This window comes from Staurois parvus, unplaced genomic scaffold, assembly GCF_062004578.1.
Source record: "Staurois parvus isolate SC_StPar_1 unplaced genomic scaffold, SC_StPar_1.0 ptg000177l, whole genome shotgun sequence".
NCBI classification, from domain to species: domain Eukaryota; kingdom Metazoa; phylum Chordata; class Amphibia; order Anura; family Ranidae; genus Staurois; species Staurois parvus.
The window spans coordinates 7211814-7225493 of NW_028317973.1; the positions used below are offsets into that span (position 1 = coordinate 7211814).

Here is a 13680-nt window from a genome sequence, read left to right on the forward strand (position 1 = left end):
GAAGGGAAGGAGAGAGCTGAAAACCTGAACCAGGACATTATTGAATGGGGAAAGAAAAGAAATCACAGCGCTGAAAAGAAACACAAAGCAGTGATGGAAAGTGCTGCAGCTCTCTATATATTTAAACTATGAAGGTTTTATTTCACTTTAAAGTAGAACTAAAGTGAAAAAATTCTTCATTTTTGAGTGGAGAGGTATTAGAACACGGTCACTTTATTTTTTCCTTGCTCTCTCTATCCCATTAGGGAGATTTACCTGCTCTAGTTATCATGTTTACCATTATCACTGGAAGTGCAGAAAAATCCCAAACTTATTGTCACCAGAACAGGAACAGAGAAGAAATCTTTAATTGGGGACACTAATGCTAGTGCCAATCAGGGATTCCCTCACTTTAGAGAGATTTCTTTCAACTTCCTGTTTTGGCTATGGGACAGGAAGTGAAGAGGAATCTGTCCAATGGCACACACCTGCCAGGGGTTACAACCCTCCATTACTTTATCCAAAGTGACCCTCTAAACATCACTCATTCATGGTTTATACCGAACAGGCTACACATGTACTAGCAGCTAAATACAGCTTTGCATCATCCATGCCCGCTCTCTGCACATACCAGCCTAGAGCTGACGTCAAGTCACGTGCCCGCGCCTTGCAAAGGCAAGGCAATAGTTCGCGCATGCGTACTCGGCGCTCCAACATCACGCGAACGTGCCCGCGCTGTGAGAACGAGCATCCTTGGTGCCCGGTGTCCGGAGAGAGGGCACGTCCGGAGTCATAGAGGTAGACGGTCGGGAGCGGGTGCGGTGTAGAATGGCCGTGTGTCAGCTGCTGTGTCCTGTAATGGAGGAGGGATGTGAATGAGGCACAGGAAGAGAGGCAGCCCGGTACAGCCGTTCCAGCAGAGGTGGGTAATAGGATGCGTCAGCTGGAGGGGAGAGGGCGGGGCCTGATCATGAGGGGTGAAGGCTGGAGCTCACCTTCGGCCAGAGCTCCGTGTGATGTATATGGGAGAGATGGGATTACTGAGCCGTGTCTGTACAGAGCAGGACTGAGTCAGCACACAGGATGGACTCCTGCGACTGTCTCATGTCATTATTGTGTAGAGCAGTGGTTCTCAACCTTCCTAATGCCGTGACCCTTTAATACAGTTCCTCATGTTGTGGTGACCCCCAACCATAAAATAATTTATCCAGTAATTATAATTCATGAGTGTCGTTTTACCTCCAATACTGCTGATTTCAACACAGCAGCTGCTTTCTACACAGTAGCTGCTTTCTACACAGTAGCTGCTCTTTACGCATCGGAAATATGTGTTTTCTGATGGTCTTAGGGGACCCCTGTGAAAGGGTCGTTCGACCCCCAAAGGGGTCGCGACCCACAGGTTGAGAACCACTGGTGTAGACTACCCTGTGTACTGATATACATAGGAGGCGCTAGCAGACATTCCAAGGCAGGAGCACAGGGGGTCCTCATAGGGCTCCCCAGATGTTGTTACAGGTTCCTCCAGCACTGACACAATCCTGGTTCTCCGATAACTAACCACTGACCCCAGGATTCTTAGCTGTATGTGGGGGTGCAATTTACCCATTAAGTACCCGTGTAATGGGACCCACTTCCCGTTGATCACTAATGTAAGGAGCGGTCTACCTAATGACCACCAGTGTAATGGGGTCGTCCTTCCTACTGACCCACAGTGTTAGGGCATTCTTTCCATTGGCTGCCAACATAAAGAGCGTCCTTCCCGTTGACCGCCAATGTATTTAGCGTCCTTTCCGTTGGCCGCCAACGTATTTGGCGTCCTTTCCGTTGGCCGCCAACGTATTTGGCGTCCTTTCCGTTGGCCGCCAATGTATTTGGCGTCCTTTCCGTTGGCCGCCAACGTATTTGGCGTCCTTTCCGTTGGCCGCCAACGTATTTGGCGTCCTTTCCGTTGGCCGCCAACGTATTTGGCGTCCTTTCCGTTGGCCGCCAACGTATTTGGCGTCCTTTCCGTTGGCCGCCAACGTATTTGGCGTCCTTCCCGTTGGCGGCCAACGTATTTGGCGTCCTTCCCGTTGGCGGCCAACGTATTTGGCGTCCTTCCCGTTGGCGGCCAACGTATTTGGCGTCCTTCCCGTTGGCGGCCAACGTATTTGGCGTCCTTCCCGTTGGCGGCCAACGTATTTGGCGTCTTTCCCGTTGGCGGCCAACGTATTTGGCGCCCTTCCCGTTGACCGCCAACGTATTTAGCGCCCTTCCCGTTGGGCGGCAACGTAAAGAGCGTCCTTTCCGTTGGGCGCCAACGTAAAGAGCGTCCTTTCCGTTGGGCGCCAACGTAAGGGGCGTCCTTCCCGTTGGGCACCAACGTAAGGGGCGTCCTTCCCGTTGGGCACCAACGTAAGGGGCGTCCTTCCCGTTGGGCACCAACGTAAGGGGCGTCCTTCCCGTTGGGCACCAACGTAAAGAGTAGTGGTGCACCAAAATGAAAATTCAAAGTGCTGAAAGGTATAAGAGCCTGGTAGGCAAGTGGTTAAATGCAATTGCCGGCTTCACTATAGCTCAGGGAAAAACTTTGATTCTTTTAAATCGAGGAAAGAAACTAAAAAGAAACTTTGTTCCTTTTAGTTTGGGGAAAGTGACAAGTCATTCTCTGAGCTATAGTGAAGAAAAAAAACCCCGGTAATTACATTTAAAAACCTGCACTGACATATAGTGATAGCCAGTCACTGTATACACTGCTCCTCTCCTACCTTTCTCTACCGCCACCCCCCACAGCTGCAGTACACACAGTCCCCTGTATTGGCACCTGTATTGGCTAAATTTTTCCTATCGGCAAAATGCATCCCTAGTAAAGAGCGACCTTCCCACTGCCACCATCGTAAAGAGCGTCCTTCCCACTGGCCACCATCGTAAAGAGCGTCCTTCCCACTGGCCACCATCGTAAAGAGCGTCCTTCCCACTGGCCACCATCGTAAAGAGCGTCCTTCCCACTGGCCACCATCGTAAAGAGCGTCCTTCCCACTGGCCACCATCGTAAAGAGCGTCCTTCCCACTGGCCACCATCGTAAAGAGCGTCCTTCCCACTGGCCACCATCGTAAAGAGCGTCCTTCCCACTGGCCACCAATGTAAGGGCTCTTTCACACAAGCTTTTAATAAGGTCCATCTGTCAGTTTTTCAAGCTGAGCTGATCGGAAGGAAGCCCTATGTACAGTCAGATGTAAACTGACATGTATCGATTTACATTCAATCACGTCTGAGTCTGTCCAGATCTGGACTGTATCATTTTCCATTTTTTCAGCCCTAAACATGACATATCTGAGTTATCCTAATGTACATGGACAGCGAAGTCCATTTACATCTGGCCACCCGTATATCTGTCATGGGTCGCCCATGGAACAGAAACTGAATATACACCTATAGCATTCGGCTCCCATTTAGCAGGAGTCCTCTCACAGATCCCTTCCTGATCAGAGCAAACTCGATGTGAAAGGAGCCTAAGGAGCATTCTTTCTATTGACCACCAGAGTAACAGAATTCTTCCTGCTGACCCCCCATGCTAGGGGCATTCTTTCCTATGACCAGTATTAAAAGTAGCATTTTTCCCACTGACCACAAGTGTGATAGGGTCCTTATTTTTTATGACCACCAGTGTGAGGAGCATTCTTCCCGCTGACTACAAGTGTAAGGAGCATTCTTCCCAGTGACCACAAGTGTAAGGAGCGTTCTTCCCAGTGACCACAAGTGTAAGGAGCGTTCTTCCCAGTGACCACAAGTGTAAGGAGCGTTCTTCCCAGTGACCACAAGTGTAAGGAGCGTTCTTCCCAGTGACCACAAGTGTAAGGAGCGTTCTTCCCAGTGACCACAAGTGTAAGGAGCGTTCTTCCCAGTGACCACAAGTGTAAGGAGCGTTCTTCCCAGTGACCACAAGTGTAAGGAGCGTTCTTCCCAGTGACCACAAGTGTAAGGAGCGTTCTTCCCAGTGACCACAAGTGTAAGGAGCGTTCTTCCCAGTGACCACAAGTGTAAGAAGCGTTCTTCCCAGTGACCACAAGTGTAAGAAGCGTTCTTCCCGCCGACCACAAGCGTAAGAGGCGTTCTGCCCGCCGACCACAAGCGTAAGAGGCGTTCTTCCCGCCGACCACAAGCGTAAGAGGCGTTCTTCCCGCCAACCGCAAGCGTAAGAGGCGTTCTTCCCGCCGACCGCAAGCATAAGAGGCGGTCTTCCCGCCGACCACCAATGTGATAGGATCCATCTTCCTACTAACGGGCATTCTTCCCTTAGAGCACTATTGTAAGAAGCATTTTTCCCACTACACATCAGTACGGCTGTACAAGTCCCAGGTGCCAGGTAGTCAGTGCTAAATATTACAGCTGCTGTCTAACTGAGATTTCCTCTAGTTGTCAATGGAGCTGATTCCTAAAACTGGATGGCGCAGACTTGCTTCTGAATTCCATAGTAAATGATCGCTCATGATGTAATTGGGTCCTAGTTCCTGATAATCACCAGTGTAATGAGGGTTCTTCCTACTTGCCACCAATGTAACAGGGTCCTTCTTCCTGCTGACCCCCAGTGTTACTGGAATTCTTCCCTTACACCACTATTGTAAGTAACATTTTCCCCACTACACATCAGTGTAAGTATCCCCCCAGTGACCACCCTGGATTGTGTCAACGAGCCAACAACTAAAGTGGGTCTTTCTCCCACTGTCCAGCAATGTACAGGGGTCCTTCTCCACTGATCACTAATGTAAGGGATCATTTTCCCATGGACCATCAAAGTAAGGGAATCCTACAATTTGTACTGTGTGCCTTTTTTTCTGTCAATATTATTTGTTTAATTTCATGATTATTACTGAAAATAATTTTGTTTTGCAGAGCAACCCTGCATGTTAAATATGTCACAGTAACTACTCCAAAATCCTTATCCTTTTATTTATCCCTCCAGCTCAGCTTACTGTTCAGAGAAATACAGCGTGAGCTGTAGATGTAGCAATTATTAGCAGGGGTTCCCCGAGACCTGAAAGTTATTTCAAGGGTTCCTCCATATTGCATAGCTTGGGAGAGGCTGAAGTATATTATGAATATTCAGTATAACATAGCTGGTAGGGATGCACTTTGGTACCATGAGTATCTGCTTCTGCGTGGCAGTAGTTGATGGTTCACAGATTTATGTGTAATATCTTGGTGACTCAGTGACTCAGTGCGATTAATCACTGCACAGTGTATGTCAGGTCATCCCGTCAGAAATATTATCTGAATTCTTTGTGCTTTGTGAATAGAACATTTGGACCCATGATGCTGATACCATGATACGATTTGAAGCCAGTAATTGAGTTGCTGTAGGACATCAGGCTACATCATTTATATTAGCCCTAAAAGGTAATGACACTTTCATGAGTGAATTGCGGCCCACATTTCTGTGCGGTGGGGTTTTCAGCCTATCCATTAAGATGGGCTGAATTTGCACTGGATCGCACTAAATAGTGTGTGCAGTACTTTCAAACCCGCACTCCCCCCTCATTACATAGTACTCCTGTACCGTGTGATACAGTGCAGGCAAACGCACTGCACTTGCGATCTGCTTTTGGAGTCTTCTTAGGAATACACTGATGCCTGTAGCAGATTGCACACCCAGTGTGTTTTGAACATGGTGTGGGATAATGCGCACTGAACACTGGTTTCCCATACTGCATTCTGGTGTGAGCGAGCCCTTAGGTCAGCTTTAATCTGGACATAACTGCTGACATCCATCCATTTTTAAAAGGAGAAAAGAGATGTTTGTTGACATCATGATCACAGTTTGCAGAACCTCATATTTGTTTTTTAACGCTGCTATTACAATTTATTATGAATTTTGGTATCCTGTCATATGAAGCAATTCAAAAGCCACGGGGAAGCTCCCACACGTTCCAGCATGTCTCAGAGTGGAGGCAATTGACAATGGAAGAAAGAAAATAATTAAATGCTGTGTAATGGGATTTTTTGTTGTGTTTGTCTGGAAAAAAAAATATATATTCAGTTCATCCCTGTAATGTGTGCACATTGTCCCATGTTTAATCCCTTGTCTTCCCTTTTCTTCATAAAACAGGAGGAGGGGGGGAGGGGGGGGGTTCTGAGAACTCTGGCAAGGCTGATGGCACTGCTTAGGTTTTCAGTGCTGCATAGGCAGCTTGTGAGCTCACTGGATTTCGGGCAGGATCAGCAGGTGTTTTTCTGTTTATGCAGCACTTTATAGGCCACGTGCACACTGGGAGTTTGCTTTTCTTCTCTGAGCGACAGTGTCAGAACTCCTGGCAGGGGGGAAAAGCTGCTTAAAAATGCACCTAAACCCTTGTATTGCTCATGCGTTTAGGCTCATCAAGCACTTGAGCGTTAGATATCATGACCCATATTCTTTTACCTTGTGCAGGCATACACTTTATTGAAGATTGGTATACCTAAAATTTGTCTAAACCAAATGAAACATTACTGATGTTCCTAGAAACAAATATAGAGTAGCATCATGTATAAATATTATAAAAAATTGAGTGTTTCAGAATAATAGAGCAAGAGGCTGAGTCCAAAAACATATCGCAATACTAAAAGTTGATTCACACATCTGTGGTGTGGATTGAAGCTCAGGTTTCACAGCTAATTGACACAGTAGTTGTTCAGCATTTCATGGCAGGTTTACATCAGGTTCAGGACAAGATTAGGTCAGGATTTTATGCGTTTTGGAAATGGTTCCCATAGAAGTTAATAGCCTGAACCTGAAGGAACTGCCCATAAATCTTGCATGACTGTTTTTTTCAAACCGCACTGAATCCACACCACCAGTGCACCGGACATATGTGAACGGGCACCATAGGAAGTAATGCTATTTCATATTTTGTGCGGGTTGGATGCGGTTCAAACTTTTACCCCCTTCTTACTCAGGCCAATTTTCAGCTTTCAGCGCTGTGGCATTTTGAATGGCAATTGCGCGGTCATGCAACACTGTACCCATATGCAATTTGCATAATTTTTTTTACACAAATAGAGATTTCTTTTGGTGGTATTTAATCACCACTGGAGGTTTTATTTTTTGCAGTATAGACAAAATAAGCGTGTTTCTCTTATAAAATTTTTCTCCTTCATTGATGCATTGATTAGGTTGCACTGCTGGGCAGGTTTGGGGCTGCACTGATAATCAGGGCCCTGGTTCTCAATGCAGATGTCTGCTTTGACAGTTGCTGGTTACCGGTAGTACTTTCCTCATGTTGTGACAGCGGCAAGTGTATTTACATAGTGGCCAGCTGGGATTGGACACAGCTGATCACGTGGCAAAAGGCTGCTGTGATTGGCCTTTTACTATGTCATGTGATCAGCTGTGTCCAAAGGACACAGTGCCGGGTGTGCGTGGGGTGCATTCTGGGAGGATGTCATAGGACGCCCTCCCAGAACTGGACTGCCGCACTCTAGCCATCATTCTGCTATAGTGTGGTAGTTAAGTGATTAAAAGCAGCTAGAGACAATGGCTCCCACTGCTGTCTCTAAGCCAGTGAGGATGCAGAGAGCCGGGACAGCAGCCACTCTTGTGCGCTGGATTGGGCTCTGGTAAGTATTAGGGGAGCGGCATACTGAGGGTTTTTTACCTCCAGGCTTTACAACCACTATAATGCTGAGGACAGCTCTTTTTAACGATGCCTTTGAAGCTGCCAAAGTGGTTAATGGGTTTGATGAAATGTTATTTGTACACAGATCATGTTTTATAAATGTATAGCTCTTATGTGACAACACAGTGGGTATACAGTAAGTGTAAGGGTCACTATACACATTACTGTATGAACATACAATCAACTTTACAGTAAATACAAGGGACTCATTAAACTATCACATTAGTCTGTATCCAGTCAGGCAGAGCCTTGTACTACATAGTTGTTGGTAGATCTAATGGAGATTGTACATTCAGATAGTAAAGTGTGTGATGAGCTTAAACCAGGGCTGAACATATCCTGGAACTACCGGCAATAAACTAAATCTCTATTTTGTTATCACACCCTTTCTGGATATTACTTAAATTAATATTCACTTGTATTCTCCTCCTGTCAGAGCTGAGGTGTTAGTTTAAGTGCCAGACTGTAAGGCTGTCCAATCTCCTGCCTGGTGTTGGTGGCCATAACAAACACTCAAACTGTCATAACAAATGTGCTGCCAGCATTACATGAAATATAACTAAAGGCAGGGTAATTGAGAGCGTGTCAATTTTTAGTCCTCGGCTTAGGAACCTTCCTTCATGGGGCCTTACATCCTGACACTGATTTGACATTTGGCTTTGTAAAGGAAAAGATGACATTAAATTGAAGCCATGTGTAAAATAGTATTGTCACCCTGTTACAGGTAGAGGACATATAACAAATGTCAGGATTAATGACCATATTACAGGGAGAAAACTACAGTAGTAAAGCTAGCGTTGGACTGCATCGTGTGTGTGTGTTGTTTTTTATTATACTCTGCAAATTACAGCATGTACAGCCCTGGCCAAAAGTTTTGAGAATGATGCAAATATGAATTTACCTGCAAGGAAATGCATACGGTCATCATTGCTTTGCACAAAAAGGGATTCACAGGCAAAGAAGTTGCTGCTAAGTTGGCACCTAGACCAACCATTTATCGTATCATCAAGAACTTCAAGGAGAGAGGTTCAATTGTTCAGTTGCACCACCAGTGCAGAGCTGGCTCAGGAATGGCAGCAGGCAGGTGTGATGCATCTGCACGCACAGTGAGGCAAAGTCTTTTGGAGGATGGCCTGTGTCAAGAAGGGCAGCAAAGAAGCCACTTCTCTCCAGGAAAAAACATCAGAGATAGACTGATATTCTGCAAAAGGTACAGGGATTGGACTGCTGAGGACTGGGGTAAAGTCATTTCTCTGATAAAACCCCTTTCCCATTGTTTGGGGCATCCAGAAACAACCTTGTCGGGAGAAGAAAAGGTGAGCGCAGAACACAGCCATGAATAATGAATGCAGGAATAAACATCCTATGAGAGCAACTTCTCCCAACCATTCAAGAACAGTTTGGTGATGAACAATGCCTTGGAAAATGGATGATGGAGCACCTTGCCAGAAGGCAAAAGTGATAACTACGTGGCTTGGGGAACAAAACATTGAAGTTTTGGGTCCATGGCCAGGAAACTCCCCAGACCTTAATCCCATTGAGAACTTGTGGTCAATTCTCAAGAGGTGGGTGAACAAAAAAAACTCCACAAATTCTGACAAACTCCAAGCATTGATTATGCAAGAATAGGCTGTCATCAGTCAGGATGTGGCCCAGAAGTTGATTGACAGCATGCCAGGGCAAATGGCAGTGGTCTTGAAAAAGAAGGGTCAACACTGCAAATATTGACTCTTTGCATAAACATAATGTAATTTCAATGAAAGCCTTTGACACTTATGCAATGCTTGTAATTATACTTCAGTATACCGTAGTAAGATCTCACAAAAAGATCTAAAAACACTGAAGCAGCAGACTTTGTGAAAATTAATATTTGTGTCATTCTCAAATCTTTTGGCCAGGCCTGTAGACCTATCCCACAGAGGTAAGGCCATGCTATATTAGCAGTAAAACTAGAATTTGGATTCTTATGTCCATAATAAACTGAATGTCTTTAAATAATAATCAGCCTTGTGAGAAAGTACTCCCCATGGAAATTAGATTTTTTTCAACATAGTTGAACAGGCAAACCATTAGATCTTAACTCGGACAGTGCCCATAGATACAGATGATGTACAATGACGCATTCAATTGACATAATGTATTAGTTATTATAACATAATTAAAGTGGTTGTAAAGGCTCAAGGTTTTTTACCTTCATGCATTCTATGAATGAAAGTAAAAAACTGTCTCTGTACAGCTTCCCCCCCAAATACTCACCTAAGCCCCATCTCGATCCAGTGATGTGCACTGGATTCTCGGCTATCTCGGGACTCCCTCTCCTCATTGGCTGAGACAGCCGCTGCTGTCAACCATAGCCAGTGAGTCAATGAGAAGATATAGAGGGCGGGGCTAAGACGTGGCTCCGTGTGTGAGTGGACACACAGAGCAGCTGCTGGGGGCACATGCTCATGTGCCCCCATGGCAAGCTGTTTCCTGTGGGGGCACCCGACTGGAGGGAGGGGCCAGGATGGCTAGCGGGGGACCCGAGAAGAGGAGGATCCAGGCTGCTCTGTGCAAAACCACTGCACACAGCAGGTAAGTATAGACATATTTTTTTTTTTTAATTAAGCCTTTAGAATCACTTTAACCACTTGCCTACTGGGCACTTTTACCCCCTTCCTGCCCAGGCCAATTTTCAGCTTTCAGCGCTGTTGCACTTTGACAATTGCAAGGTCATGCAACACTGTACCCATATGAAATTTTTATAATTTTTTTTGAGACAGAGCTTTTTTGGTGGTATTTAATCACCGCTGTTTTTCTATTTTTTTGATAAACCAAAAACAACTGAACGTTTTGAGAAAAAAGTTTTTTTTTCTTAGTTTCTGTTATAAAATTTTGTAAATGAGTAATTTATCTCCTTCACTGATGTGAGCTAATGAGGCTACAGTGATGGGCACTGATAGGGGGCACTGTTAGGTGGCACTGATGGGCATTTGACAGGCATCACTGGTGGGCATTTACAGACATCACTGATGGGCACTAAAAGGCAGTACTCAGAGGTGACACTGACTGGCACTGATTGGCAGCACTCATAGGTGGCACTGATAGGTAGCACTGACTGGCACTGAAAGTCAGCTCAGATGGGCACTGATATGTGGCATTGATGTGCACTGGTAGGCACTATGTGACATTAATGTGCACTGATAGGTACTTACAGGTAGCATTGATGGACAATGACAGGTGGCTCTGAGGAATGTATATTACTGGCTCTCCTCACGAGCTGTCAGCATGACAGCTCGTGATTAGAGAAATGCTGATAACCGGCATTTCCTTATTTACTTGCGATCAACTGTGATTGGACACAGCTGAACACATGACAGAGCCGAAGTCATCGGCTCTTTCCGCTGATTGGTGATCCGCTGTGTCCCAGGGACATAGTGCACCATCGATTGCCGCGCTGCTTGCCCCCATATGACGTCCTCCCAGAACGAGAGACCCACCTTGCGGTCGTCATTTCCTTATATGGCGGGTGGGGGTGGTTAATGAAAATGCAGATTTGTCACGTTGAGAAAGTAAGTACACCACTTCAAATCCATGAAATTAGAATCGGGTGTTGATGATTAGAGCCACATAAGGAGTATCCAGGTGGAACCTGTCTTCTTTTGGGTCTGATGTGTGGGGTCATTTTAGAAGGAGCTGTCATTCTCCCCGCCACTGGGGTGACCCCGCCTCTTTGCAATTACATTTAAAAATCGGCATTGATCTATAATGGCAGCCAGTGACAGAGCCTGAGTGTATAAACTGCTCCCTCACTGTATACAATGCTCCTCTCCTGCCCCCTCCATGTACACACTTCAATAGGGACATGGGCATTCCAGTGTGTTTTAGTTCGTTTAGGTGCATGTCGGTGCATTTTTGATGCATTTTATCATGTTCCAGTACAGTTCTGTGCAGGAAAAATGCAGCCTGTTTTACTTTTTTTTTTTTTTTTTTTGCAACTGGAACGCACTGGAATTGCATGCACTGATGTGAACTGTGACATTGACAACCATATAACCTACTTTCTGTGCGTTTTGGATGCTGTAAAATAGGCACACTGAAACACATGTAGTGTGAACTGGCCCTGAATAATGCACACTGATTTGGGCTATTTTCAATAAAGAAATGTAGCAGAATATATTTTGGTCTAAAGTTATGAAGGAAGATTTATTTGCAAAGTTTTATAATGTAAAGGAAAATGTAATTCAAAATGAGACAGTGCTGAAAGCTGAAAATTGGCCTGGGCAAGAAGTGGTTAAAGTGTATATTACCCTAAATATTTTTTCTTTTATCTAGGTGAAGTTCCCATAATGTATTTTATAAATCATGGGGCTTGCTTTACTAAAGCCAGAGAGTGCAAAATCTGATGCAGTTCTGCATAGAAACCAATCTGCTTCCAATTTTTTATTTTTTTTGTCAAAGATTAACCGAACAAATTGAAATTAGAAGCTGATTGGCTACCATGCACAGCTGGACCAGATTTTGAATGCTACAGTTTTAGAAAATCAACCCCATAGTCTCCAACATTTTCATGTATTACTTCTGCCTGAAGTACCTGGTTGATCCTGCCAGTATCTTTTTTCCTTGTTCTGAGCTGACCACAAAAAGTACAGAAGCTAATCTGTGTTAGAGTGGTCAGTTCTCATCCTTTGGCTGGTCAATTTTTTCAACCACCACACCCCCAACCAGTTACAGTCTGCCTCTGGTGCACACCCCCTCCCAATCACAGCCTGCTTCTTGAACACATTCCTTGCTCAAGCACAACCTGCATCTTGCCTCAAGCTGAACAGACCATGGAATACAGGCACAAAGTGTCTGGTAAACCTGCCTCCCACTGTCAAGAAAAAAGATGCGTGGTTACATGACAGAACTTTTGAACCTTGTTTAAAACGTAGAAAAGATAATTTCTCCCAGAAACATGTGAAAGTGGTGGAGATTTCAAGCAACTGGCAATTTGACCAGGATTTGCTGGCCAAGCAAAATCAGCCAAAGAGCTGACTATTTGATGAAGTCATCTCCAAGAATCCCAACGTTTTGTTGTAGGATCTGTAGCTAATTCTTGCAACAGTTGGTGTTGCATGCATCTCCAATCTAAATTGGTGTGCACAAATTTAACTTGTATGGAAAGTGTGTCAGGGAAAGGCCTTTGCTGTCAAAAAGAACAGTAGAGCAAGTAAACAGTGTTCCATTAAACAATTTAGACAAAGACTAGACCTTCTGGGACAATGTGCTGTGGACTGGTTTCAATAACGAGATATGTTTGGTGCAAACTGAAGGCAGAATTTCTGAAGAACCTTATAACAGCTGTGAAGCATGGTGGTGGGCATGTTATAGTTGGGAGTTACTTTGCTGCGTCAAGGCCTATGCAGCCTGCAATCATCGAGTCATTTGTTAATTCTACATCATCTCAAATGTGAGACCATTTGTCCTAAAGTTGGTTTGAACTTGCAGTAGATCTTTCAGTGTAATATTAATGCTAAGCAATGGCTACTATTCATTCCTTTTTTGAGTACCTGTCCTTGGCAAACAAGCACGCTCAATAAAGCCCAATGCTGTGGCCCGCACTGCACAGGCTCCACAACCACCTCAATATGGTGCTACTGGACTCTGTAACTAATTGTGCATGTACAGCAATTGGGTGTTGGGGCGGCTTTCCTTTATAAGATTTTTGTATTTGAAAAGTCAAAGAAAGCTAGCCTGTGGGCAGAGTATTGCTGCACATGTGCAGTTGGCTACAGAGTCCCTAAGCCCCTTTTTGGGGTGCTACTGGACTCTAATTGAGAATGTGCAGCAATTTCCTTTTTTGGATTTTTGGTATTAAGAAAGCCAGCCCATGGCCCGAGTACCTAATCACCCCGTTGGTGTGGCTGTGACCCCTGCGCAGTGCCTGTTGGGTTTTCCTGCCAAGAACTTTATTGGGGACACTTATATTCTGGGACTTGGTGACAGTGTACAAGTTGACCAATACCATAGAGATCAGTGTGTTGGTGAAGAGGTTTCTAAATAAACACATCCTGCCATTTCTCCAGGTTAGTGTGTGCACACATCTGG

The 13680-nt window shown here is 45.0% G+C and overlaps 1 protein-coding gene across 1 annotated transcript in view; it reads left to right on the forward strand.

The window, feature by feature from the left end:
- The first annotated feature begins 671 nt into the window (after positions 1 to 671).
- The window catches only part of CCSER2 (coiled-coil serine rich protein 2), a 148182-nt gene continuing 135173 nt past the window's right edge, over positions 672 to 13680 (forward strand). The window contains exon 1 of the mRNA XM_089677111.1: positions 672 to 901. The gene's annotated coding sequence lies outside the window, so the exon portion shown is untranslated. The remainder of the gene's footprint in view (positions 902 to 13680) is intronic.